General features: G+C 40.8%; 1 protein-coding gene across 10 annotated transcripts in view; it reads left to right on the top strand.

Annotated features, from left to right (window-relative positions):
* Positions 1-27,303, top strand: part of LOC141957617 (poly(rC)-binding protein 3-like) — a 543,962-nt gene that overhangs the window by 368,053 nt on the left and 148,606 nt on the right. For 3 of the 10 annotated variants that reach the window (XM_074899415.1, XM_074899414.1, XM_074899411.1), the window contains exon 1: positions 18,190-18,512. The exons of 1 other annotated variant lie outside the window; for it this stretch is intronic. The gene's annotated coding sequence lies outside the window, so the exon portion shown is untranslated. Of the gene's footprint in view, positions 1-17,842; positions 17,904-18,172; positions 18,513-27,303 lie in introns of those variants that run through there. 6 more of the 10 variants (XM_074899408.1, XM_074899409.1, XM_074899406.1 and 3 more) reach the window with 6 other exon arrangements.

Below are 27,303 nucleotides of genomic sequence, written 5' to 3'. Positions count from 1 at the left end.
TACTGGAAAATGAGAAAGCTGCTGTTTTCCTGCCATGTATATATGCTCCATGAAAAGGAACAGCATAAATAGAAGGAGGCTGCATGTGAATGAAAGGAGAAGCTGGGAATGACTGGCAGTGTTATGTAGACATAGGACAGCAGAGAGTATGGGAAGAGTGAAGAAGAACAGGAAGAAGAGCGGATATAGGAGCAGCAAGGAAAAGAGAAAAGATCAACACACTGGGAGAAGGCAAACATACAATCATAGAAGAACCAGAAAACTGGGAATGGAAAAATGAAAACAGAAAGAAGAAAGGGAGATGGCACATTTTGTTATTTAATGAATGGCTTAACGTGCGGGATACTGAGAATAATCTTTCACCTAATTAAGGCAACAGTCATCTTCTTAACCTGAATTCTCTAAGTGTTGCCTTACAGCCAAATGAATGTATGTGTCATCTCATAATGTGATTGTGACATAAGATGCAAGCAAAGCAGGTATGAACCCAATACCTGTGGTATACTGGGACAGTTCTTAGGAAAGCTGGGATGTGATGGAAAATCAGTAAATGAACACAACTTTTAAAGCCCAATGATAGAGAAGGCTGCTTTTTTGTTTGAAATAGTGCTTAAGGATCAGGACAGCCCCCACCTTCACTTCCACCACTCAAAGAGGGAGAATCAAAAGCTTAGTCCTTTGGTTTTAGCCACATCTCAGCTCAAGGAGCTAGGTGGATTTTGATCCCCTAAAAATTTTTAGGCCGTGAAAGATAATTTGCTTACACACCTTATAGGCAGCTGTGTGCATTACAGACATCATTCAGTCAAGTTTTTGCAGAGAATAAATCATAAATTCCTGCCAATGAGCAAAAAGAACTCAAGGCAACATCCAGTTACCTCTGTATTCACTTAACACGATTTTCTAAGACACTGTACAATATTGCAACTTGGTGTTCCTCAGTAACATTTCATATCTCATGTATGCTGCAGGGGTGAATTTGATTTCTCCATCTGCTACCCCATCCCTGCCCCCATGCGTGACATTGTACTCCCACATTGCTCTGGCCAAAAGTGACCAAAGCAATTTCTGTAAGACAGTCCACAATGGTACTCTCAGATCCAAGGTGAGATTGCTTATAAAAATACTTTTAGATAACTTGAAGGAAAAAATGTTATAGCAACAGAAATTTTGACTATATTTTACATTACAGGTTTCCTTACTCTATGACATACATGTTGCATCATTTGGTTTTCATGCAAGAAATACTATATGAAGTGAAGTATAGGCATGGATTAGTTCAGATAATTTTATTCATCAACTATGTGTGGAAACACAGGATGCTGAGAGAGACATCAGTAGGCTAAGAGACTATTTAAAGTGATACTGCCGAATTCTCAAGTGCCACTTTAGCATGTTAGTGGATTAGTGTTTAGTCATTATTTTAAAACGACTCCAAAGTGGACTGCTTTGCAAGGGGATCATTTTGAAAAACTAAAAAGTGAAGGCTGGATAACAACACTTGCCTAGATGCTGTACACGTGGTAGGGCAATTGAGAATCTGAAATCAGAGTTGGTTCTCTCCTTCCTGTGAGCCTGTGTGATGTAGCACTATGTAGCGAACGGTAAGGTCTGGGAGACAGAATTAACTAACGACTATTGTGATTTTGAAGCATATTGATCTTTCTCCCTGTCCAAGATGGGGATGGCAATGTGTGTCAGGAAAAGCTATTATCAATGTAACATTTACTGGAAAATAGTAATGCTACAAGAAGTTAAAATCAGGGCAAAGTCTTCAGTTTTTGCAATATTAAAACACAGATGATGAATTACAGTCAATGTAGATAAACCACTTACCTTCATAATGCTGATGTAGGATGAGATTCTGCAAACTCTCCCCATTCAAATATCCTGTTGGGTCCCTGTATACTGTTTGACAGGCAGTAATCAGGGCAAAGCACTGCTGAAATTAATTCCTATAATACTGGGGGGTTTAATGAAAATCCTGATGACAAATTATCTTTGTTGTTCTCTTCACCGTTTTATCCCTTGTATCCTAAGTTAATTACATAGCATTTTAATGGAGGCTTTTTGAGCATACTATACATGTCAAAGAGAAAGCAAAATGCTGTCAGTTTCTGGAACTTGCCCAAACTCTCAGAAACGTATGTGACTTTAATTCCGATAGTGTTTTAATTTGGGGGTTCATAATTTATATTTTTACCTGTCAAACACTCATTCGGCTTCTCTTAGCATAACAGGTGGGAGTGAAAAACAGTACTCTCTCTCTTGCTTGTCTTTTGTGAATAAAATGAAAGAAGAGGTAATTGGACATCTCACAGGGTCATGATTTAGGACTAAAAAACATGATTTCAGAATGTTTAAATTAGGCAGCACTGTAAGTTGCAAAGGATGCAAGACTAGGTTGCTGAAAAGTGAAACAGATGTTGACAGGTAGCAAGCAAAACTTGTTAGATGCTGAGTTTGGAGGGGATTTTTGGTAATCTTTTTTTTATTTTATTTTCCAGCCATATTGTCAGACATAGCCTTGGATCATTATTTACACATTAATATTTAAAAATACAAATTATTTACATTATTTATAGTCAATAATCATTAAGAATCACTACTCCATTACTTTTTATTTCATCTTTGTCAGTGAACACAATTTAGTGACTATGTCTCCTTGGAAAAGTTCAGACGCATCTAAATTGACTTTGATGGAAAAAAAAGTTTCATGTTAATTTCTTTTTTTTAAAAAAAAAACCTTAAACTTCCTTTTTTCCAGATCTTTTGTCTGAAATGAACAAATGCTTTAAGAAAAAATGGGAATGATAAGAGCAAATGAAAATAGATGGTTCAACAATTCATTCAGGGAACTATTTGTCAGGTTCCCATGGGAGACTGCCCTGAAGGGGAAGGGGACTCGGAAAGGATGCTGCTCTCTGAGGACAACCTCCCCACACCTCAGCTCAGCCCAGCCCATGGCCCAGGCAGTCACACAGGCACAACAGATGGGCAGGGAGCTCCAGCCTGGTGTCCAGTGCCAAAAGATAGGGCAGAGGAGACCAAGGAGGGAGCAGTGCAGACCGTTCTCTCACCATGTAAGCAAGAGAATTAGGGAAACCAGAGTTCAGCTGGATCTGAAATTGGTAAGGAGTGGGAATGGCCACAAGAGAGCTTCTAGAGGTAGAATCAAAAGAAAGCCTAAGGAAGATATGGGGCTGTGAAACAAGGCAGCAGACTTGGTAACAGAGCACACAGAAAAGGCTGAGAAACACAGCATCTTCTTTGCTTTGGTCTTCACTGGCAAATTCTGTCCTCAGATCTCCCAGGCAGCATCTGGAAAGATTGAGTTAGTGACCAAATAAGCAAACTGGACATACACAAGTCCATGGGACAAGAGAGAATGGATCCAAGGATGTGGAGAGAGCTGGCTGAGGTTACTGCAAGGACAGCTTTGTATCTTTTTTGAAAGGTCTTTAGAGATCAGGAGAGGTTCTTGAGGACTGGAAAAAAGCAAGTGTTACATGGACATGAGCAGGAAGGCAGATATGAGGAACTATCTGCTGATAAAGCTCCCTTCAGTGTCCACAAAGATTTTGGAGAAAACCCTCCTGAAAATCATGTCCCAGTACATGGAGTACAAAAAAGGAAATTGGCAACAGCCAGCATGGATTCACAAATGGCAAACTGTGGCTGATCAGTCTAAGAGATGGCTGGTATAGTGACTGAAGGAAAAGTAGTGGCCTTAACTTCTGCAAGGCCTGTTACATGGTATTCCTGCAGCCAAATTGGTGAGACATGGACTTGAGAAGTGGACTACAACATGAGTACACTGTTGGCCGTACCGTGAGGTTCCAAGAGTTGTGATCAGCTGTATAATGTCCAGTTGATGAGTGGTTTCTCGTAACATCTATCAGGAGTCAAAATTGGTGCTGACATTTGTTCATCTTCATGAGAAATGTAGTCAATAGGACAAAATGGACCCTCGGCAAGCTCACGGAAAATACCTAATTAGGGGAGCAATTAATATGCCAGAGTGGAAGACTGCCATTCAGGCAACTCTCACCAAGCTGGAGAGGTAATCTGGCAGAAACATTTGGAAGTTCAGCACAGGCAAATGCAAATTTCTGAACCTGAGGCAGGACATGCCCATGTAGCAGGACAGTCTGAGTACCAACTGGCTACAAAGCAGCTTTTCATAAAAAGTCTTGGGTGTCCCAGAAGACAACTCCAACATGAGTCAGCAGTGCATCCTGAAGGTCAACTGCATCCTGGGCTGTACTAGCTAGAGTGTAGCCAGCAGGTTGAGGAAAGAGATTCTTGCTTGCCCTCTGCTTGGCACTTGTGAGACCCTGCCTGGAGAACTGTGCCCTGTTTTGGATTCCCCTGTACAAGGTGGACATTGATATACTGGAATGAGTCCCTTGGAGCACCAGGTGGCTGGAGCACAGGACATACAAGAAAAAGCTGACAGAACTGCATTTGTTCAGCCTGAAGATGATAATAATGGGGGAATGTAATTGTTTTAAACTACCTACTGGCAATGTACAGAGAAGATGAAGCCATACTCTTCTAGGCAGTGCACCATAATAGGACAAGAAGCAACAGACACAATTTGCAACATGGGAAATTTTGTCTAAGTACCAGAAAAACATTTCCTGCCTTGAGGAGGGATCAAATACTGGCACAGGTACCCTGAGAGTCTGTGGCATCTCCATTTTTGGAGATATGACAAAGTTGACTGTGCAAGTCCCTGAGCAACCTTTGAATTTGAATGTAACTTCAAAGCCGATCTTGCTTGAGTGGACCCAGATGAGCCCCAGAGTTCCCTTCCAACCTGATAATTCCAACATAATTTGTTTTTACTTACTTAAATAGCTGCTTTAAGGATTTAAATAATATTCCTGGGGCACTTTGTATTTTGAAGAAAAAGAACAGTGAAAATGCAGTTCATTATTATTACCAAAATGCTGCTAGGAAATATTGTAGGAGTGGTCACGTATACCAGGCTGCTAGAATGGATTGCGTTTTTTTGTTAAATAGAACAAAAAAGTCAGTGAAGCATGTTTAATCCACACAAGTGAAGTGTCCCGCAGACCTTGTAAACAAGTACAAGGTAAAAATAGGTCAATTTGGGTAATGTACTGGCCTGGACAAATCCAACTTAAATATATTTGAATATTTTTCTGTCTTGCTTATTTCTTTTGCTTAAAATGCAGACCACTTTCTTCACTAGTTTTCTCTATCTTTGTAAATATTCTTCTGCTTAGAGAATAAAACTGACAGTCCTTGGGGGCTGGGGAAATGAAGGTAAGAAAGTTTTGTGGACTTTGGTGGGATTTTTCATTCCAGAATATATCTTTCGAAATCTTTCACTAGCTGTGTATCAAGACCTCCCTAAAAATAAGGGACTCTCCTGTTCAATGGATCTGTGAGCAGAAGGGATTTTTCGCAAGAGGACAAGACTTTATCTATTCCTCTTATGGTCCCAGAACTCCTGAGAACAACCTACATTACTGAGTGAGATAAACGCCTGGCTTTGGTGACATCCAGAGTGGTGGTCAGAGTTTCTGACTGTATCAGGTGAATATCCAGGCTCACACAGCTCTTAGGCTTGGGTACGGATGCTGTAGAGCTCCCAGCATGAGATGAGAAAGCCTCTGGTCCCCTTTGGCTGTCCTGACACACGTTGTTAGGGGTTGTTTGGGCAACCCTGTGCCTCCACACTGAGCTGCGCTGGTCTTCTGCTCAGAGCACAGGTCTCCAAACCATAATAGCAAAAAAATGGCTCTGCTGGGCCTAACCGGTGGGCCTGGCATATTTTTCTGAACATAGATGATAACATATATTTCAAGAGTGTAAGATGGCAGCTTTAGGGGGATACGTTTTCCAGTACTTTTCTCAGCCTTTTCTGGTCTGAAGTTCAGGAACTCGTATAGAAATTATACCTTCATTTCTAATAAATGTTGGGTGGGGGAGAGGGATGTCCCATGAATTTGTTTAATTTCTTTTTTATTTTATTCAGCTTTTTAACATCTGCAGTATCTTCTAATGCTTTATTCCATAACTTAATTATTCCTGCTGTAAAAAAGTGTATTCCCTTTTTTAGGCTTTAATCTGACACTCCAACATTTCATTTGCTGCTCTTTCCTTCTTGTATTACTAGTAAGGGTGAACAGCCTCTCCTGTTTACCCTTCTCAGCGTGGCACATGATGTTAGTGGTTTTGGCATGTTTTTGAGCTATCTCTTTTCCAAATTGAGCTATCCCAACCTGCTTATTGTTCCTCACACAGATACTGTCCCTTACCATCAATTATCTTACTTAACATCTTTGCCTATATGTTTTCTACTTCAGGTGAGTCCCTCGGAGCTTAGAAGATAAAGCACATTCTTTCCGTGGCAGTACGATTGCTCTCTTTCATTTAATTTTCCTAATTCATAATATTCCACTTGCTTTAGGATGATATTTTCATAGTATTGTATGTGGTTTCTTCAGTTGCAGGAGCCATATTTCAGAGTAGTAACAGCTAAGTTAAAGATCATACCCATCATCATCATGGGTATGTAGTTAGGACTCTTTGTTTTTATTCCAGATTCAGCATTTATCAGCATTACATTTCACCAACACTTTTATCACCAATCACATGGAATTGAGATATTTCTGCAAGTTTTCAGTCACCCTTGGGTTTTACTACTCTATATAATCTAGCGTGATTAACTCTCATCTCACTATTCCGCCTTATCCAAATTACCGATGACTGTGTTCCCTGCACTGATCCACTAGGAATCTCTCTGCATTGCGAGGAGTGGCAATTTACTTCTAGTATGTGTTTCCTATTGTCTAACCAGTTTTAAGGGACTTGTTCCCTGTAAAGGAAGGTTTTGTCCAGGAAACCTCCCAAGTCTCTTCCACAGTGAACACCTGTGTAAAAACGTTTTTCGCTTTACTGGTATACAGCCTGATTTTATTTGAGCTCCCCTTTCATACCCCAGTTACTTACCAGCCCTACAGACTTTCTGGCAGTCTTCCTGTTTCTGATGTGCTTAAAAAACATTTTATTATTGGTTTTATGCCTTTAGCAAATTGCTCTTCAAAATCTTTTTTGGCCGGGATTATTAAATTTAACTTGCCAGAGTTGATATTCTTTTCTATTTTTCTGGTTGGGAAATGACTTCCACTTTCAGAAGAGCTTCTAGTAATCTCCTTTACTGTGCTGTGTATTGAAATGGTCTAGAAAAAAACAAGAACTCTGGGGAGTTTCTCTTTCTGTGTTCCCTGCGTCCCCTCAAAAATGACCTGAAATTAGTTATGTAGTTAAAGTTATAAAGTAATTATTGTTCTTTTTCTGAATTGCTTTCTCTCTTTTGTGTCCCCTCAGAAAAGGCACTAAAACATGAAGGGAATGCTCATAAAATTCAAACCATGGGGAAAAACATCAAAGGGAAACCATTTGCAAAAATGAATAGAGAAAGAAAGGGTTGGTGTGAGCATGAATAAATGGATAAGAGAGAAAAAGTAGAAGGAGGAAAGAACAGGTTGGGGAAAATTTACATACACAAATGAAAAAAGTGATCATACCAAAATAATCACCTCTGAAATATTAAAGGTTTCAGCACAGTTTGCACTACAGTTCAGTGGGATGAATCCTAGAAATATTCTGAAATGATGAAGTAGTGTGCTTTCTGATGATTATACCCAGATATAAGACAGAGGTTTTGATATAGATATACATGTGTGTGTGTATGTCCTGCCTCAAAAGTGAAGAAGTCTCAGACAGCAGAGCTTCCAGGTGCTTTGATGGGATTTGAATAGTGAGCAGATCCCCCAAAGTAGAGGCAAATTTCATCCATTGGCAGCTGCCCAGATTTCCCCCGTCACTAGCAGACTCCAAATGGCAGGTTCCCTCTCTTGTAAACATACAGGTGTATACAGATGTGATTCTTGGGTTATATCCTGGCAGTGGCTGAGCACTGCACCCTGAAGCAGCAAAGCATGGTACTAGATTATATCAGTGCCTAGGAAGATTGAGTCCTGTGAGCTTTTGTTCATGGGCAACTCCAGAAGGAGAGGTGCTGATTTCTCCCTGAGCCTGCTGCTCTGCACAAAAGTGGTGGGTCTGTTTGGAGTCCTAACAAGATAAGGCTTTCCAGCAATGTATTGCCAACTTTGACATTTCTCCAGATATGCAGAGACAAGACATCTTACCTTTTGGAAATACGCACTTATCAAACTTTAAAAATACACTTACCACCCCTGAAAGGGAAGTTAATATGAAAATTAATATCACTATACATATAAATAATATATCTATTCTTACTCTAGGAGTTCTGCTGAATTCTGGGTTCTTCTTTGAAAGGCCAAGTTGCAGTTGCAGTCATAACAATCATCTTTTAATAAGGCTTAACAATGAGACTTTTAACTTTTTCTGAGGATAGATCTAGATGCTCCAAATGAGTAAAATCAAGGTAGATGACAGCAATGGTTACTTCTGACTTGCACTTTTTGGAAGTCCACTGCACAGGACAAGGGAATAAGCAGGTAGGAGACATCGGCACCTGGGCTGCGATCAGCCCATAAACCGTGTAGTTGTAGAATTCAGCAGCTTTGATTTTGTTTCCCAACTGGATCCAAGATGTAAGATTTAACCTGTAAAGCCTCCTGTGGCTTGAGCTGTAGCAATTCTAAGGCCTGTGTAAGGTTAGCGGCTTTTTTTGTATTGAGCCTTGGAGAAATGCTTGTTTCGAGCAGATACCATCCCTGCCCTGAAGCAGTCATTATTGAGGTATTTTACACATAGCTAAAGACCTGCGTGTGTCCTGACTAAAAGCTCCCTGATCAGTCACACTTTCTAATTTCCCTACCTCCTCGTCAATGAATGCTTGCTGGTGCAGGGCTATCCTTCGCCCCTGTAAAGGGAGAAAATTCTTCCAAGAGGGGAAGCAGGATGGTATACAGACAGGGAAGGAAAGGCTCACCAATAAGAAAGGAGATACAAATATGTAACAAATTTGGAAATAGTTATCTATTCTCAATCTAGAGAGCCTGGCAATATAGGAGAAATAAGAAGAATGCAGTGGTGGAGAAAATGAGTACAGAGAGAAATCTCATCATAGTTACATGACACAGAAAAGTGACTGAAGGAAGAAGACTGTACCAGGATACACAACACAGTACAAAGCAAAACAAAGTGATAGAAGTTAGAAAAGAAAATGAAAAAACAAATGTTCAAGAGGCAAATTTAGATATTAAAAAAAAAAAAGCTCAGTAGAAAATGTACACACAACATGAAATGTAGATAAACCATTTTTCTCCCATAACACTGCAGTGCTCCAGAATCTAAATGGGCTGTGTTAATAGCAGCTCTGTGAGGAAGGACAAGGTTATCGTTTTATGTCTGTGGAGCTAAGGTACTGAAAGACAAAGTGAATCTCAAGAGGTTGTAGTGGAAAGCTGCAGGTGGAGAAGGGGTATGAACTTAATAAGCATCACCGAAGTATCTCTTCTTCAGTAAAGTTTCAGACATTTAAAAAAAAAATAATGGAATGAAGTAGGATATGAAGTTGGATATAAAATGTCACTATCCTATTGCAAGGTATGATTTTATGTTAAAGAAAATTATTGTTCTCTATTTTTTTCCTGTTGTTGCTATGATAGTGAACTTGACCAATAATAGTATAATCTGACAGAAAATCTCTAACAAATATACCTGCATAAGGCTTTAATAACTCTAGCTTGAAACACTAATATTTACTGAAATTTGAGTGTTATCTGCCAATATCAATGCAACACATGTTCTGATGGTACTGTACAATGAGCAACTGCCAATACACACTTCAAAGCTGTTCCCAGTTTTAAATCTATTATTTACTGTACGGCTCTTCAGTAGTTTCCTGATCAAACTAGCCAAGCTCTACCCTGGCACACTCTTATGATGCACCAGCATATTGAAATATCTCACAGTAGCCTTTTATATCAAGAATTTCACTGCACTAAAACTCTTTTGTAAAGATCTTGAAGAGCGCAATACGGACAGCATATTAAAAAGTTCTTGATCATTAGAGATGAACTGTTGCTTTTTTGAGAATGATACTATACTGATGTCCCTGGAGATGGAATTAAGACTGACACAAGGTGGATTTCATACATTTAAGGTCAAGGCTCCTGTCTCTCAGAAGAATGATAAGTTGCCATTGGTGAATGTAGTCTTTGCTCACTCTTCTGAGAAGGCAGAAGCAAAGTTAAATTGAGTCCTTAGCTTCCAGCAGCAAACTAGACTTGCTGTGAGCACAGGCAAAGCAGTAATTGCTAAGGTACCAGGCTGCTTGGGAAGACAAAGTGCGTGTCCCTTAACATTCACCTTCCCCCCCCCCCCCCCCCTTTTTCCATATTAGGACAGGGAAAAACAGGTTGTCTGAAACTGCTGCTGTCCCTAAAGTAGGAGTGGAAACTATTGGTAGAATGCCCAGTGCCAGCAGCTGTGATAGCTGACTGGTATCAGTCCCTGGAGGCAGCCAGATTAGCAGCATGGATCCTCTAGATCTCTCCATTGCAATTCCCCACTTTTCTTCAGCAGGCAGGGGTGGCCTTGTCCCATCTGTTATTTTAGGAGGACTGACTGTCAGTTTTGTCTGAGCTGTTGAAAAGTCTTGTGCTGGCTCTAGAATAAAAGGCATGCAAAATGTTTATAGTCTTAAATGAAGAATAATCACGGCATTACTTATATTTAGAAATTCAGGGAGCGTCCTTGGTCTCAGTTTTGTATGTACCATGCTACTCGTTCCAAAATGCAGATGACAGCATTTCATTCTCCACTCCTGGCTATCTCAGTTTGTCCTTTTCCTACCCCAGGTTCTTTGTTGTGAATTCAACAGGTTTGTGTTAAAAACATTTTTCATTCGGGATGGATGGATGGATGGATGGATGGATGGATGGATGTTCTGCCATCACTGTTTACATTTGAGGTTTGAACCAGAAAGGTGATTCAGTTTCGACTTTCCAACTTCCCTGTGTTTTGGGGATTTTTGGCTTGGTAATTTTACACCTTCTGCCACAGGAATTTCCAGAGATTACAAATTCAGTAGCCAAATTCAGAGTCTGGAAGTGGAACTTCCCAAATCTGTTCTGCAACTGTCTGACTGACTTTTGTGTTCTGGAGCTTTGTTCCTTCAAGCTGGCAAACCTCAGACCTTAAGTGATGGAATGGAACTATTTCTTTAGATCTGTAAATTGGTCTCTTGGTCCATCCTGTGCTTGTGATATTCCCTCATGTTGCAGCCAGTGTTTTAAAAATTGACAGAATTTTACAACATAACTGCTTCTCTGTTTTTAGAAATCAAGAAAGCTTTTTATTCTAATTGTTCAAAAGTGTCACAGTGAGCTGTATTATAATCCCCCTTTTTGTCATCTGTCTTAGGCCAAGAGTTGTATTGTGAGGCTTGTGAGGATCAGATTTCTCACTCCTTATTTCATATTCTTTATGGCTGGTTCCTCTATGGTGTATCACTGCACTAGGAGAAAGGAGGAACTTTCTCTGAGTTTTGCTCAGGCTCAGTCTTCAAGGACTGACCTCTAGCCAGTTCACACGCTTCCCTGATCCCTCTGTTTCTGCCATATTTCCGTTTTTTCTCTGATACATCTTATTCCAACAGTAAGCAAGCTCTGACGTTTGTATGCAGGCATCTTCGTCCTTCTCAATGAAAACCCTTTGGGCATCATGGCTGAATGCCTACTTCAGCTTTTGATTTGGACAGTGGCTCCCGTGATTTCAGTTGTCATTATTGTCAAGAAGCTTGTTTTTTATGTTAGTCCTCAGTGAAGACTGGATGTTTGCTTCTAGTCTTTGATGAACTATTAGGAAATTAAATAGGGCACTCAAAAAAAAAATTGCTTCTGTGAGTTTTAAAAGAAGAAAATGGTGGGTGATTTTAAATTATTTTTAGCTCTGTGATTAGTAGTGTATAAATGTTATTTACACTTCATACAAAAACCACAGTAATTTCTTCTTTGTACTGGTCAACTAGCAACTCCTCTTACACCCACTGGCATACTTAGTCACCTCTTTTGTAAATCATTGCAAGCAAACTTACCCAAGAGTAGCTTTGATAAAGTGGCATGCTCCCCATGGCAGTGAAAAATGACCTTCTACCTTCTCTGTAACAACCAAATATGGTGTCGGAGCCTGTTTGAAAATCCAGGGCTCACCTAGAACTGTGGAGTATTGCTTTGCCCTCTGCTTCTTGCAGGAGAGGAGTTACTTCATGCCTGTTAGGGCTTATCTTTTCCCTGCTAGTAAAGTCCTCCCTTCTCATCCATTGCCCAGCAACCCTCTGAAAATAGGAAGGAAATACTTGCCAGCTCTGGGCTAGATTCTATGATCCTGTCAGAGGAGACACTTATGTCTCAAAACACCCTGTGCACCCTTCTTTGTTTTCTACTGAGAATCTACTAGTTTCACTGAGTTTCATCTTGTCTCTCCACTGCACCAGACTGGCTGTGTGGTGAAACACTACAAAATTAAGTTAAGCAAGACTTAAGGGCAAACATCCAAGTGCAAGTTTGAGAGCAAAAGGGTATAAATAAAACAATGTCAAATTTGCTTCTGGTCTATATTTAACCATGACTCCTGTTTCAAATATCCTACGAAGGTTTTCTTTTGCATAGCCCTGCAGTGAGAGCAAAGGATGGTGGATTCATAGGGTCAGCCTTCCTCCCAGGTGGCAAGCTTGCTTCTGCATGAATTCCACTTCCAAATGCCCTGTATTCCTCTGGGGCTGTGCTTTTGGATGCAAATGCAAATGCGGATCATGTCTTGTTTTGAGATGGACACCTCAGATACTTAAATGGTCATTTCCATGTGAGCCTGGCAGGGACTATCAGATTGATACAGCTGATGTTGCCTCCCGAGATCAGAAGCGTTGTGCACCAAGAGTATATTCTCCCTTTGTCCTTAGGCAGTCTGCTGACAAGCTGCCCCTGCCCATGGGATCCTTTTCAACTCCTCATGCTCCACTGAGGTTATTTATACAATTATAATATCTCTATTATATCAGTTGTTGCATGTGTTCTGCAAGGTTCATAATCACTGGTATCTCAATGGCTTTCTATAGACATCAGACTTTATTAACATGGATAACAGATGCTGTAAAATTCATATGGTGTGAGTGCTAATGCGACTTGTACATAATGCTTCAAATATAGTGTCTTTTTTGAAGATCAGCTCCTGTTTGCTTTGCTGTGTGTCCAGATAGAAAGTGCATTTTCTTCTGATCTAACCGCACTGGAATTCCAGGCAAGGAATGTCACTTTTATACAGCTATACCATAATCTCATTTAAAAAAAAAAAAAAAATCAATCCTATTTTTACCTTATCTTGGATATACAGTGTTCCTGGTTCCCTGCAGACACAGAGTCCCTTGATACAGAAGCCCAGACACTGATTTTTAAGATAGGGTTAATTTTGGACTTTGTTGATGCAATATGCCTTGGTTTTGGCTGCCTTCAGAGAACAGAATTTCAGCCAAGCAGAGCTGATGTTGTAATCTTGGATGATGATGGCATTTGTGATTGTCCAGTGAGCCTTCCCAGGGATCAGCCTACATCTCTGGGTTTGGACACAATTATTTTCATTCTGACAAAATTACTGATGGTGTGGAAGGAGAACATGGCTATAGCTGGTGTGGATTTCGATCTTTACCAGCCATAAGATGTTTTATTGTTTGCATCATGTTTGGCTTTTTAAAAATCTTCAGTCAGTGGAGTAGAAGGTCTGATTGTTTTTCAGAATGGTGTATGAGGTCAGCAGTGCAGAAATATTTTTCTTCACAGTATTTTTAGCAAAAGAGGCAAATATGTTGATTTTTAAACTTATGCTAAAACAAACATAGCGAGATTTTAATTTTAGAAAAGCACTGTCTACGAATGAAAGACCTCCACTAATTATTAAAAAAATATAGCTTGGTGCTTTGCCTTCCCTCCTTTTCTTTTCTTTTCTTTTCTTTTCTTTTCTTTTCTTTTCTTTTCTTTTCTTTTCTTTTCTTTTCTTTTCTTTTCTTTTCTTTTCTTTTCTTTTCTTTTCTTTTCTTTTCTTTTCTTTTCTTTTCTTTTCTTTTCTTTTCTCTCTTTTCTTTTCTTTTCTTCTTTTCCCTGTCTCTTTTCATCTGTAGAAGATAGCCATAACCTTGCCAAAATTATACAATTCATTGAGCAATGTGATTCAAATGTGATATACGTGGGGTTTTTTCCTCTTTCTACTTCCCATTAATGAGGGTAAGAGTTCTGTATTTGTGGGATTATACTGCAAGACTCATGATTTTGATGTGAAGCTCAAATAATTGGCATTGATGGTCTTATCAAACAAGAATAAATTTAGGATGGTAAATGCAAAGTAGAGAAATGGGACAAAAGGCAGAAACTGAGGAGCAGTTTTTTCCACTACTAGTGACTTTGCAGTTAGTAGCCACAAAAGCATCTTTCTGAACTGTATTGCTTCCTGTGGTGGACTGACCAAAGCAGAAGAGAGATAGGATCAACAGCTTTCTCAGGCTTCCCAGCTACAGATGCTTTCTGATGAATAGGGCTCCTAATCACTTGATACAGCTATATGCTTTATGCCTCAATTACCACAGCTTTCTGTGGCAATCTTTGGTTTATTCACATCTAGTGAACTTCAGTGTGCTTTTATTTTTTGGAGAACAACATTTTTAGTGCTTATCTATGTTAAAGTTCCTTTAACTAATGATATCCAGTCAACTGAACATGAGCTTTCAAAACGGAGTAATGACTATTCTTTCTTCAAAGATTAGACTTTATATCCAAATTTTGGATTTTTTTTTTTTTTTTTTTTTTTTTTTACATCTGGTGAGTGGTGCTACTGTATTTGCAGAGCTTGATCCAGAAGCATCGAAGCACATGCTTAAGGAGAAGAATGGCATTTGGTTCATGAACCCCATAATTAGTTCCCCTTCCTAGCTCTAAGCAGTAATTAAATCTGTCACTTCTGCTCTGCTGATTCATTTATTTAGCTATTTAATTGCTCAGCTGAATACGTCTTTATCTCCGGAACTGCAACATTTTATTCAGACAAAGAAATAGCATAATCCATTATTTATTTTTTTCAAGGGTAGGGACATGTAAAAAAAAGAACACTAATACTAGATGATTTGGTGGTGTTGTCAGTTTTCACTTATCAAACAAAACAGTGTTTAAGGGAAAACTGCAACCAATGCTTGAGGATAGCTTTCCATATATAGGCTTGCTTCTCCAAGAAATTAAGTGAAACATGAGGAGCCAATATATCTGATCCAGGTTTCCATTTCCATAATGAGTTAACTTAAAGCACTTCCAGGTAATAGTCTTAATTTTCTATAAACCAAGAAGTCTTACCCTGTCCTGTTGGTGGAATATTTTATAAACAGTTTAAAATTTCAAATATATACCAAATTGTTTACAAACTAAACAGCATATTTTCTTTATACATTTTATGTTTGGGACATTGCTCATGGACATTTCTGTCATCTGTCTCCTAGATTTATCATCAGATACAGCATTTTGATCTGTAAAGCAAATGGCATTTTGAATACTTTTAAACGTACAAAGGAGAACGCTTCTGAATACCTCTCTGTGAGGCATATTTCCATACATGCAGTTTTCCTCATCTTACATTTTCAGCATCCTTAAGGGATGTTGCAAGATTTCCCCATCATTTCTATATGTAGGTTGGAAAAGCTGGTGTAAGAAACCAGCATGCAAAACAATGAGGACCAGGTCAAGACAGATCGAGTCTAACCAGGCCTCTTGGCAAAATGAGAAAATAGTGTTTCTTTTTATAACCTTTTTTTTTTTCCTCTTTGAACTCTGTAATAATAGCTGATCCAGGAAGTGAAAGATTAAAAAAAAACACACAAAAAATCAGAGAGAAGGATATTTTTCTTTCACTTCTGGCATCCGTGGCTCAGTTCTACCAATTTATTCATCTGCCAGGCTGGCTAGATTTTTATACCATGCACACAATCTTGCATTTCACTCAGTAGTGACTTTTTTTTTGTGACATTTTTGCTGTCTTGTTACTCAGTTACAACTATGCAGCTGTCTAAGTCATAGGTCATGTTTTTCCCAGGTAAGCTCATTATTCTAAAAATCTTTTACTGCTTACCTGGAGGGGTTTTTGTTGTTGAGGATTTTTTTTTTTTCCTTCAGCAAAGGTTCTGTCCACTCCTTTGCAATGCAAATCATGTCTGTACTGCTGCTGCGGACACCCAGCTTGGCCCTGCTTGAAGTAAAATCAGGATCCTACGTGAAGATCAGCAGGTGGAACTGGCAGGGTTCATTAGCTATATTGCAATACCTTGCAATACAGCTGGACATCCTGCGGTACCTCTGGCTGCTGGGCTGGGCTACATGGACCTCTACCCTGCCTATGCCAGGACACGGGTCTCTGCTTCGCTCTCCCCCATCCTCAGGAAGGACTTTGTCAGCCCGTGGGCTTGCGGCTTTGGCCCCAACAATGCTTAGTCTGTATTGTTCGAGTTGGTGTTATTGTTCTGCATCTGTGCACTCTGGGTTACTGAAAGCTCTTTGTTGAAAAAAAAAAAAAAAAAATTTCTATCCTTGCTAAAACTAGGAAGTCTGGAAATCTTGTGTGCAGTTTTGTTCTTGCAAGCCTGTGCACGTGATTTTTGGACTAGGGTTTTGCATGAGCTTCGCTTAAATATTCTCTCGTTTAAATGCGTTTCTTCAAATGATCTTCCAGAAGTATATTCTTTGTTATGTAGGGCACATGCTTAAATTCAGGGAATTAAAACCCAGCAAAACCCATCTCTGGACATCCTTTTGAGGATAAGAGTGCTTTCAGGATAAGCCTGTATATGAATGGGTTTAGTATGAGAAAGCAGTGTTCACTGCAGCAGGACAAACAAGTATGATCAGAGGAGGGCATGGGAATGAAATGGAAAAAATAACATTTATTTGTAGTAGAAGAGAAGTTTATTGTTGAGTTGGTGGAAGCTGAACAGAGGAAACACAGGGATAATTTCAGACGGCTTTTATCTCAGATCAAAAAGATCATGAGGTTAGTCAATAGGATTAACTACTTTTACATAGATTTGTACGTAAACATTGAGAGTTGGAGGGACATCAGCTGAGTGCCCTCCCTTTGCAATGATAACATTTGGGAACGTCTGTGGGGGGAATTAGGTGACTGTGACTATTGGCTTCCCCTCAGATGAACTTAGCTGTTGTCATCCTGCCATCAACAGACTGGAAATTGCTATTTCAAAGGCACTGCAGAATTTACAAGCAGTCAAACGGGACTGAAACCACACCCGTCTCTCACCCTGCCCTCCTCATGTCGGAGCAGGCAGCATCCAGCTACTTGCAGGGCACGAACGGGAGGTTTGCAAAGTGGTGCACAAGCCCCTAGAAGGTCGGGCACTGCTGGTGGAGGCACTCTGCTTGATCAAGGGTGTTTTGCAGGTTTTTGGGTTAGTTTTCAGCTCTTACTCACTATATAGTTAGAAACCTCAGGCTGGAGTTTCTCCTCACAGTTCTGGAATATGCTGGTGTAAAATGTGCATAAATCAACCTAGATTAAATCCCCCAGTTTTAATACAAATGTGCCCGAGTCTGTACTTTATTAATGTACTGATTTACTTATTGGCGCATCAGGAACCTCTTGTTCATATTTTAATTTAGAGAAGCCGTTGCTTATACTGTTTGTGTGATGCAAAGTATCTGGGAGGTTGGAGGCTACCTCTGACCAGCCCTGGTCACTGTACTTGGTTATATAAGATGCATAGACTTGGGTACCTATAAATATTAGCGCGCAGCTGTCACAAAGGGATTGTGAGCGAGCCACTCGGAACCTCGAAAACATTATAGCTTGGCACCCAGAAATATACATCTTTGATAACATATTACAAGGTTATGTATCGGGGGAGAGAGGGTAGGAAGGAGGCAACTGCTTTTAATCTTTTGTCTCTTTTTAAAAATTATTTTTCCTCCTTGTACTGCTGGTATACATGGGATCTTTACAATTTTTATTGCATTAGGATGTGACATTCCTGGCCTTGACAGTCCTTTTGTTTGGATATTTATAGCAGCTTCTGGTCATTGTTGAGCAAAGGAGATTGCCCTGCCCTCTGGCCCTTTCTTAAGCAGATTTTGGGCAGAAGCTCCTCTCATGTGGCACTAATTGAAATGATTGGAGGAGGGGGTGTTGCGAGTACACTCTGGCTGACTCGGGTTTATCTGCCAGGGGCTAAGCTAGGGGAGGAAGGGAGCAAAAACGGGGAGAAGGGAGGAAAGGGGGAGAAAAAAAAGAAAAAGGAGGGGGAAAATAAAAAAGCCGCCCAGCTTTGCTTGGCTGTGGTAGGGCTCGGGGCTCCGGGCCGCTGGTCCGCGCCTAGGCGGCGCGGAGGGAGCCGCGGTCGGCAACCCCGCGCAGGGCGGCGCGGAGGGAGGCGGCTGCGCGCCCCGCGGGAGAACGGGAGCGGCGTGGGGCTCCGGCCGCGCTGGGGGGCCCGTCGGCAGGTGGGTACCTCTGCCCCCCACGGGGACGCGAAAGGATGGGGCGGGGGGGCAGCGGGGAGGACCCCGGTCCCGCTCCCTGGGGTTGCGGCGCCGCCGAGGAGGGGGTGCTGCGTGCGGAGGTTTGGGGGGTGTGTGTCTGTGTGCGCGCTTTGTTTTGAGCTTGCAGGAGCCGAGCACGCTGCTTTTGCGGGTGCTTCAGGGGCTGAGTTTCGCCCCTCTGCCTGCCCGGGACAGGCTGCGGTGGGCAAAGTCGTTCAAAGATTGAGACCAACAAGTTGCTGTGGAAGTGGTTTGAGTGGAGACGGGGCTGGTTTTATCACCGGCGCAAGCGAGCTGCGCTGAAATCTGCGTCGGGGACGGTCTGTGGGGAAGTGGGGGCTTCCCGGCGGTGAGTGACCCCGCCCGAGCCCGCAGCTCCAGCGTTTAAACGCGAGAATATCATCTGGAGGCTGGTGTGTGCCTCTCTATCCCCGGTTAATAGCTTCCTGAAAGTTTAACGTGAAATGGGGAGAGGCCAAGGAAAACCACAGGGGCTGCGGAGGGGTTAGAAAGGCGGAGGCTAAGAAGTTTCTGCTGTACTGTAAACCAGCAGCACTGTCAAAAGTAACCGGCTTGGAATATTGTCCCGTATATTTGGGTGTATTGGCATTGGAAGTTACCTCCTTTCGTTTAACTGTTAAGCTTTCTGGAGGCTTTTTGGGGGGTTTTAAGTTGTTAATGTAAACAGCCTAAGTAAGCAATCGTATCATAGTTCTGGGTGGTGTGCAGTGGGGGGAAAAGTGAACTTTAAAGTCTGTGTTTCTGAAAGAAAAGCTAGGAAATACATAGTAGCTTTATGATAACAGTAATAAGAGAAGATTCTGGACTGTGTGCCTCCTTTTTATTATTATTAATAATATTATTATTTTTAAAGATGCAAGAAGTTTTGTTACCACGCGCCAAAACCTGCTTTAATCTTTTCGATATATCTGCTAGAACGTCCTATTGCACTGCATATGGTTATGTTTAGTGTACAACTTCTGTTTGTGTTTCTGATAACCCTACTAGTACTACTGGAAAAATAAACGCTTGGCACATATTACCTAATCCTATTTTAACAGCTCTTGTGTAGATTATAGACGGCAAAATGGAGTCATAGCTGGGAATTGCTGTGCAAGTCTATAATCAAATGTCAACAAAAAAAAAATGCTGTTAGAAGCGTGCGTACCATCCAGTCTAGCTGTTGGTCTTGTTTGTTTCTTTTATATGCGGTTTTAGAAGTAGAACAATAGTAAAAAATGGAGTTGAGCAGCTGGTAATCCATTTGTCAACCGCTTACCCCTACAAAGATGCCTGGTGTATTCATGAACTATCACCGAGCATGGTTCAAAATGGAATCCTGGAATCGGCCATACTAAAATCAGGCAAGAGTTTATAAAAATAAAATGGTTTATAATCAGGTGAGCAAAAATATTTCAGTCTGAAGTAGCTGGTTTCTTATAAAAGACCTTGCCCCCTTTCTTTCCATGCCGTTCTTTCCAAATGTGTCCATGCTGAAAAATAAGTCTTCAAGAATATAACTGGTTTAAGTGTTTCCGTTCCTTATTGCTTTTGGTCTCCAGTTTATGCTGGTTTGAATATTTCCGTAATATTCAAGTCAGTTGCCACTACTTCCTTCGAGGACCATATTTAAATACATCTGTAGAGTGTGTGCAGTATGATAATGCATTGCGATATGGATAAATTAATTTTATTTTTACATGGCTCAATTTATTTTCCTTGTTACTCCAGAGAAGTTAGAAATATGATGAACGCTCCATTAGTGGTATTGGTAAGAAATGCATTACTTCAAGTGCACAGTCAGTGAGAAAGCACTTTTATTTGAAAGCCTTCTCATAACGGACATTGTACTAATAATCTTAATGTGCAAACTGTGCTGCATATCTTCAGTGTTAGATTAGATTTGCTTTTAGGTTCTTTGTAAATACAATTTTTATTCAGGATAACTGAATTAGTACCAGATGTTCAGGCTCCTTGTTTCTTTTCAGCCTCCGAATGCCATGGGAATTTACCAGGCAAAGGGCTGAGTGCGCATAAGGTAGGTGTTTCAGGATGCAGCCCTTCTTAGAAACTGGCCTCAGTGTTGTAGGGCACTGAAGTCTGATATTAAAGTGAAATGTGGTATTAAAAATATAAGTCAAATCCGAAGACTGCTGTGTTGGTTGGATACCCAAGAGCAAGCCAGAATAGTCTTCTCCAACAGATTATACTGCAAATGTAGTGAGCAACTTCTGCAAGCCGTGAGGGGAGCGTTGTGTTTTCTGCCCATGAAGCTCTTTGCCGCAGAGCCATCGCAGGGCAAGGGGCTGTCCTAGCCAAAGTTCAATGGCTCACACCCTTCATGGTGCTCTGTGCTGAGGGAAGGTGGGCGTCAGGATGTACGGAGTGAGCTGACCCTCCTGCTTGGGAGGGCAGGGCTGAGCAGCTGGGCAGGAACAACTGCAAAGGGACCCTGCAGTAAGGCAAGGGTGTATCACTGTGGCAGAAAGTTATGGAGAAGCTTGCAAAGCTAATGGGGGACATGGCCACAGCCACAGGTGTGTGTGACAGGAGCGTGAAAGAGGTTTTTGCAGGAGGGAAGGGTTTTGGAGATGCTGTGGCAAAACACATGGTGGTCATGTTTTGAGGGGGGCAGAGAGGTCAGAGATCTGCTAGAGCAAAGCGTAAAGGCAGGCTGGTAGCCCCAGGAGCAGTCAGGAGCCAAAGCTCTTAATGCTACCATAGGGAGACTTTGCAGCTGGATGGATAACCCAGTTTGGGTGCTTTGAAAATAAAGTCAGGAGTTGGGAAGTGATGATCAGGATTCCCGTTCCTCATCATAGACCAAGGAGGAAGAGTTGAGCAGCAGAGTCGAGGTGAGATAGGTACAGCAATTATAATTGAGGTGCTGCAGGAATGCTGGCTGCCAGGAGGCCAGGGGGTAGTGAATAATCCGTAGCCTTTAGTACTGTGTACATGAAATTGGGAAGACAAACTATTGCAGTTTAGAGCAAAACATAAGGATAGGAACTCGGACTGAATCTGTAGCGCTGAAACTGTTTACTCTTGTTGTTAAGCTTTCCCAAAGATTTTTAGTTAGTGGGATCTCCATCTTCTGATGTTTATAACATCATCATGACCAGAGATTGTAGAATGCACAGAAATTTATTTTCATAAACTTTGCAAGATATTTTTTCTTTAAAAGAGAATTTGTTGTTCTTTTAATAGCAGATGCATTTTGTTGCATTCATTTGCTAAGCAACAGACTCGCTGTGTTGCCTGTGAAGCACAAAAGCATGGGAAGCTTTGACACGGAGTAGAGCTTACGTAAAGTTCATGAGCAGCAGAAAGAGCGAGTGATGAATTCTCTGGGTTTTGCTCCTTACATTAAAGTATTTTAAGATGGGGTATTTTTTTCTGCTGGCTGCCATCAGCAATAGAAGTATCAACAGGAGAAAAATGGGTCGCTTGGGTTTTAGCATTAAGCAGCAAATCCAGGGCCAATAGGATTTAGCTGGGATGTTAAGGTTTATTCAGTGCATTTAGTTAATGAAGTTGCAGGGGCGGGGGGGGGGGGGGGGGGGAAGAGTCAGTGTCTGGGTTGGGGGAGGGGATGAAATAGCCTCCTGCCACTGAGTACATTCTGTGGTGACTCCTCCTGATTGATAGATGTTCCACAAGACAGAAAAAACCTGAGTGAAGGAGGTTTTAATTAAAAAATGCCAGCTCTTCTGGGTTAAAATCAAGCAGAAAAATCTTTATAATAGACATCTACCTAGTCTTAAGGGTGTATGGTTTTTATGGAATGTAGTGTCCATCAGCTAGGGGGAGGGAAGAGGGAGATGATGATATGTCCAAGCTCCTATAAAGTGGTTATAAAACCATGAAAATATTCACCAAGTGCAATTGTATGTTAACATTCATTAATCAGGTGCAGAAATCAAGTTCAGGTTGACAAGCTCCCGTTTGAGCAGTATGCCAGATTTCTAGCACAGAGCCCCATCATCCCTGTTGCACACGGGTGGCCTTCACTGTATTCGGAAACCTCTGTGTCCACTGCCAAAGATGTCATCTTGTGTACACACGTGCTGTTCAGCATCTTCGCTTCCTTGAAGCCCTGAAAATCTTCATCACAGAGACACAAAAAACAACTAGTACAGAAAGTCATTGTTATTTAAAATATAAGGGGTATCTATATTAAAAAAAAAAAAAAAAAGGTGAACTGACGTGAATGGATCTTTTTTCCCCGAGAGGGTTAATGTATGCTTTTCTTGTTTTGTTTTAAATTCTGTCTCTCTATAGACCAGGATCCCACTTGGATCAGATCTTGTTTATCCCAAAGTTGTAATGGTCATTTAGAGTCTGAACTTTCTCATTCCGCCTGCCCCCTCAGAGGTCTTTGCTTGACGTTGTAGCTAGACTAAACGCCGCTGGGAGTCATTGAGCAGCGATTAAGACTGTCAAGACTCAGCCCAGTGACCTCAAAAGACTCTTCCTCTGAGAAGGACATGGGCACTGGTGGCAGGATTTGACTGTAGCAGTATGGAGTAAATAGCCAGCAGACTTATAAAATGAGTAAAAACAGTCCACGTACTGTTGTTCTTAGCATAATCTAGTTGCTCGGACAGCCCCTGGCTTGATACAAGTGCTTGAGGAGGATGCTGCAGCATTTCCTAGTAGGATTTATTGCAGTGACACCTGCAAACTTTGACAAAATGGTTCAGAGAAAAACCTGAGCATGTAATTTTTTTTGTTTTGTTTCTTTTTGTCCTCACAAACAGTATAAGTCAAACAATTTCAAATAATGTTAAAAAAGACAGTTAAAATGTTTAGAAAAACACTGCACTTCTCTGCCTTGTTTTGTACTGCTTTATTTCTGTTAAATAAAAAAACCCCCACACCACAAACCAACAAAAGCACTTGACTGATGCTGAAAACAAGGCTTTATGAAGGTTCAGCCAAGTTTTAGAAAAAGGGGGTGGCTGTGTCAGAACCGCACTCCCAGGCACTCAGCAAAAGTCTGGCAACTGCCTACAGAGCAGGAGCTCTAGAAGGGCTCATGTCTTTTATACGCAGATAGGTATATGTTTGTTGGTAAGCAAATATGGATAAGATATTAGTGCTAATCTGAGGATTTTGTGAAATTAAATCTGAACAGTCTGGTTGTCCCAGTAGCCACAAGGGAAGCAGAATACCATCTCAGATGCAGAGCACTCTGCAGAACAGCAAGGAGGGGTACATCTCCCAGAAAAAGAATGCTTTTGAATGCAGCTACATGGCAATGAAGGGCTTGACGCAATGTCAACACCATCTAGTTCTGCATTTATGATGGCCTATTACCTTTACCCCTGTTGCCTTGTATTTTCTCAATGGTGGGCAATAAAGCACCTGTTCAACATTTGAGGCTGACTTAAAGCGAATAAAAGGACAGAATCTCAGCTTTGAAGACCATAAAAGGACTTTTCTGTGATTTCATTTAATTAATAAAACTGTGCATACCTCGAGGATCTCATTAGCATGATTGTGGCTGAGTGCCAGCATCTAGTCAGAAGAGCTAATGGAAAATTTGCTAGCTGTTTTGTAACATTAAACATTCTATAGGAGGACAGGAGAGATTTTAAATGAAAAGGCTTTGAAAACATTGGGGGCAGACACAGCCTTTGTAAATGCTGTAAATCCGCTCAATAGTTACTATATAGTCCTGGATTAAATACTGAAAGTCCCTAAGCTGCCTGGATCTGGTGGAGATTTGCTTACATATGATCAGAGTGATTAAGAAGGCTGTTTGCCTTTTTTATTAATGTATGTTATACCTATGAGAGTAAATTAAAATGTTTTGCTCCTGCAAATAGGAAAATAGGAGACATCTACTGTTGTTCCACTATGTAAGTTCAGAGTTTTCATTCACAGTGATGAGAATCGGGTTTGGAGTCTGAACTGAAAGGAGTTGAGAGATGTTTAAATTGATGGATTTTGATAGAGTAGTAGGAAACATCAGAAGTAACAGTGTTAGATTTCTCTAGGAAGAGCAAGGGCTTGGGGCAGACACTGAGAAAGAGATATACTTCATTTTCCCCCTTCCTCCTTCCTTCATCAGTATTCACACTGCACAAACACAGATGCCTGGCAGGTAACAGAAAGACTGTCACTGTTAATTAAATACTGTGAGCATACCATGATGCTCCTGTGGACTAGGGTGGGGTAGAGGAGTCTGAGTAAAAAATTTTAAGAGCTCTTAGACCTTGCTTGTAACTAAGTCAAATGTCCCTTCAGTGTCTGTAGTGTCAGATAAGATACTCGGAATCTGACCCTGTGTTTTAAAGTACTGCTGAAATTTTGGAGGCTTCCGTTGTTTGTGCAGGAATGATACCTCTCTGACAAAAGGCTCTGATGTGAGCTGTGGTGGTGGAGCTTACTGAAGCTGAACTTTCCTGTGACTGACTAGACCAGCTCCCCAAACATCCCTCAATGCTGACAGAAATGCATCTGCACTTGGGGGTGACTGTTGGTGGCCACCACATGCTGGGTGTGACTCTTTCCCACGCTTATAACCAGTGTTGCTGTTGGCCTCCCCTTTGCTTACAGGAACCATAATTGCCTATGTATCTCTGAGAGCTTCAGTACCGATTAATCTGTTGGCATATCATGTCATAACTTAATATGTGACATCATAGTACTTAGTCTCTCATTGGCAGATACTAGTGTTTGTGAGTAATTTCACCTGTGTCTTAAAAAGCATGCTTTAAGAAGACGCTGATCTTCAGCTGTGGCATGGTAACTTCAGGGGTACCTATTCGTGTCACTGGCTGTGGAGCAGAATGCATTAGCTTAAACACTAGAAATGCAGATATTTTCCTTTTGCAGCCATTAAGACTGTCATGACTGAATGTTACAATAGTTCATTTGTTTTGCTTCATGTTGGACTTGCGTAGGGTCACATCTATGGCCAGGTACTGAGTGTCAGCTGAGTGGTACTTTATACCCAGCGGGCAATACAATTTCTCTGCAGTTGTGTGAGCATACTTCACTGTGGTCAGATGATGCTTTCTGGTTTCTCGGCACTCTTGGGTTTCAGTTTAAATGAAAAGGCTATAAAAGGCAGAATTACGGCCATGTAGGCAACCTATCTTAATATTCCCATATTTTCTGATACTAGTTTTCTTCTGATAAAGGTAGACTTAACATATGGATTTGCTAAACTTTTAGGGGGCTTTGTTTACTTGTAGTTTGGGCAAATGTGTCAACACCACTTGTGGTGGATTTTTTTTTTTATATATATATATATATATATATATGCATGCATGTACCAGTCTTGTTGGTAGCCACTTCTTGACCCCGGACTTGCTGGGAGGAGATTGCTGACACATGATTTGGACCCTTGGCTCTGCCTTGTCATCCTTGGATTTCATTTTAGGGTAATCTGCTCACTGGGACCTATTCACTTCTAATCCTGTTCATTGTCTGAAAGGAAATCTCACAGTGCTGTGACCTTTTCTTGCCTGTTGTACCTCCCATTAAGAAACAACCTTGATTTTACTTTGGGGGTGTGAAGTTACTGTGGAGTTGGCAATAAAATGCAAGCGAGGCTTTAGAAAAAAAGTGTACAGAAACTATCCTTTTTACTGTGCTTTTATTACATTTGATTGTGCACAGATGGATGGGCTTTTAGTTGACTCAGGAGTAAAGGGCCCACCGATATATATCTGAACCTTTCGAAAGCAACTTGAATTCCCTTAGGAGCAATGCATTAAAGTGCCTATGAAAATGGAGTTTTCTTTTACCTTGTGACCTCTCTGCTTTCCCATCACTAGATGGGAAAGACCCAGTCTCCAGTGAATATTATTATTAGTCAATAAAGTTAAAAGCAGCAGTTCATATATATATTGGGAGATAAATAATAACGAAAGTAGCCAGAACTAGGGTTGCCTGTGGCGACTAATAAAATGTCACCTTCATTTTAGCTCTGTGTACCTCTGAGATCATACTTAAAAATATATCCAGATCTGATGGTCTCAATGAGAATATGGCCGAGTTGACAGATAAAGAAATGTATTTCTAAATAATATCCTTAAAATATACTGGACAAGTGTAAAAGATTGCAGATGCACCTAGAATGTGTTTCATTTCTAGTTCCTATGCTGCTAATGAAACTCAGATTTTTCAGATACTTATAAGATAATCCCCAATATAAAATTTGTGGGGTCTAGTAGATTTTACAAAATCCTTTCTTGGCTATGTTTTATTTCAAAGATACCAATTCATACTCACTTTAAACACTTAACTGGGAACTTAACTATCCACTTTAAACCATGGCTGGCAACTTTCTAAAGAAAATTTCCATGTTCATACTGCACTACGTTTCTTACATGCCTTTGTTTATAGAATCTGGGCAAATCAAGTAAAATTTGCACACATATTTGCCCAAGTTTTAAAGTGAAATGAGTTTGCATTGTTATCTCTGCTTTCCGAGAAGATTCTGAGAAACAAGTCTGCTGCTGGGAATAGTCACAGAAACATCTCAGTTGAAATAGTTCTGGATTGGTACTTTTATTTTTTTGATAGTAATTGCATTGGGGGGGGTTATGGATATCCACAGAATAAAACCACTTTGGACCTGAAAATATGTCTAAAACGGAAGGCAAAGTCATCTTAAAGAAAATCAGATCCTCACAAATTCAGACTAGTGATGACTTTGGCTCAGCATGTCTTCTGCCGCAAACCTTATTTCAAGAGTTTATTAGTCAAAACTTGAAAACTGTGCAGACGTCTCTTG

This window comes from Athene noctua, chromosome 2, assembly GCF_965140245.1.
Source record: "Athene noctua chromosome 2, bAthNoc1.hap1.1, whole genome shotgun sequence".
NCBI lineage: Eukaryota > Metazoa > Chordata > Aves > Strigiformes > Strigidae > Athene > Athene noctua.
Note: the sequence above shows the minus strand (reverse complement) of the source record. Positions and strands in the feature narration are given on the sequence as shown.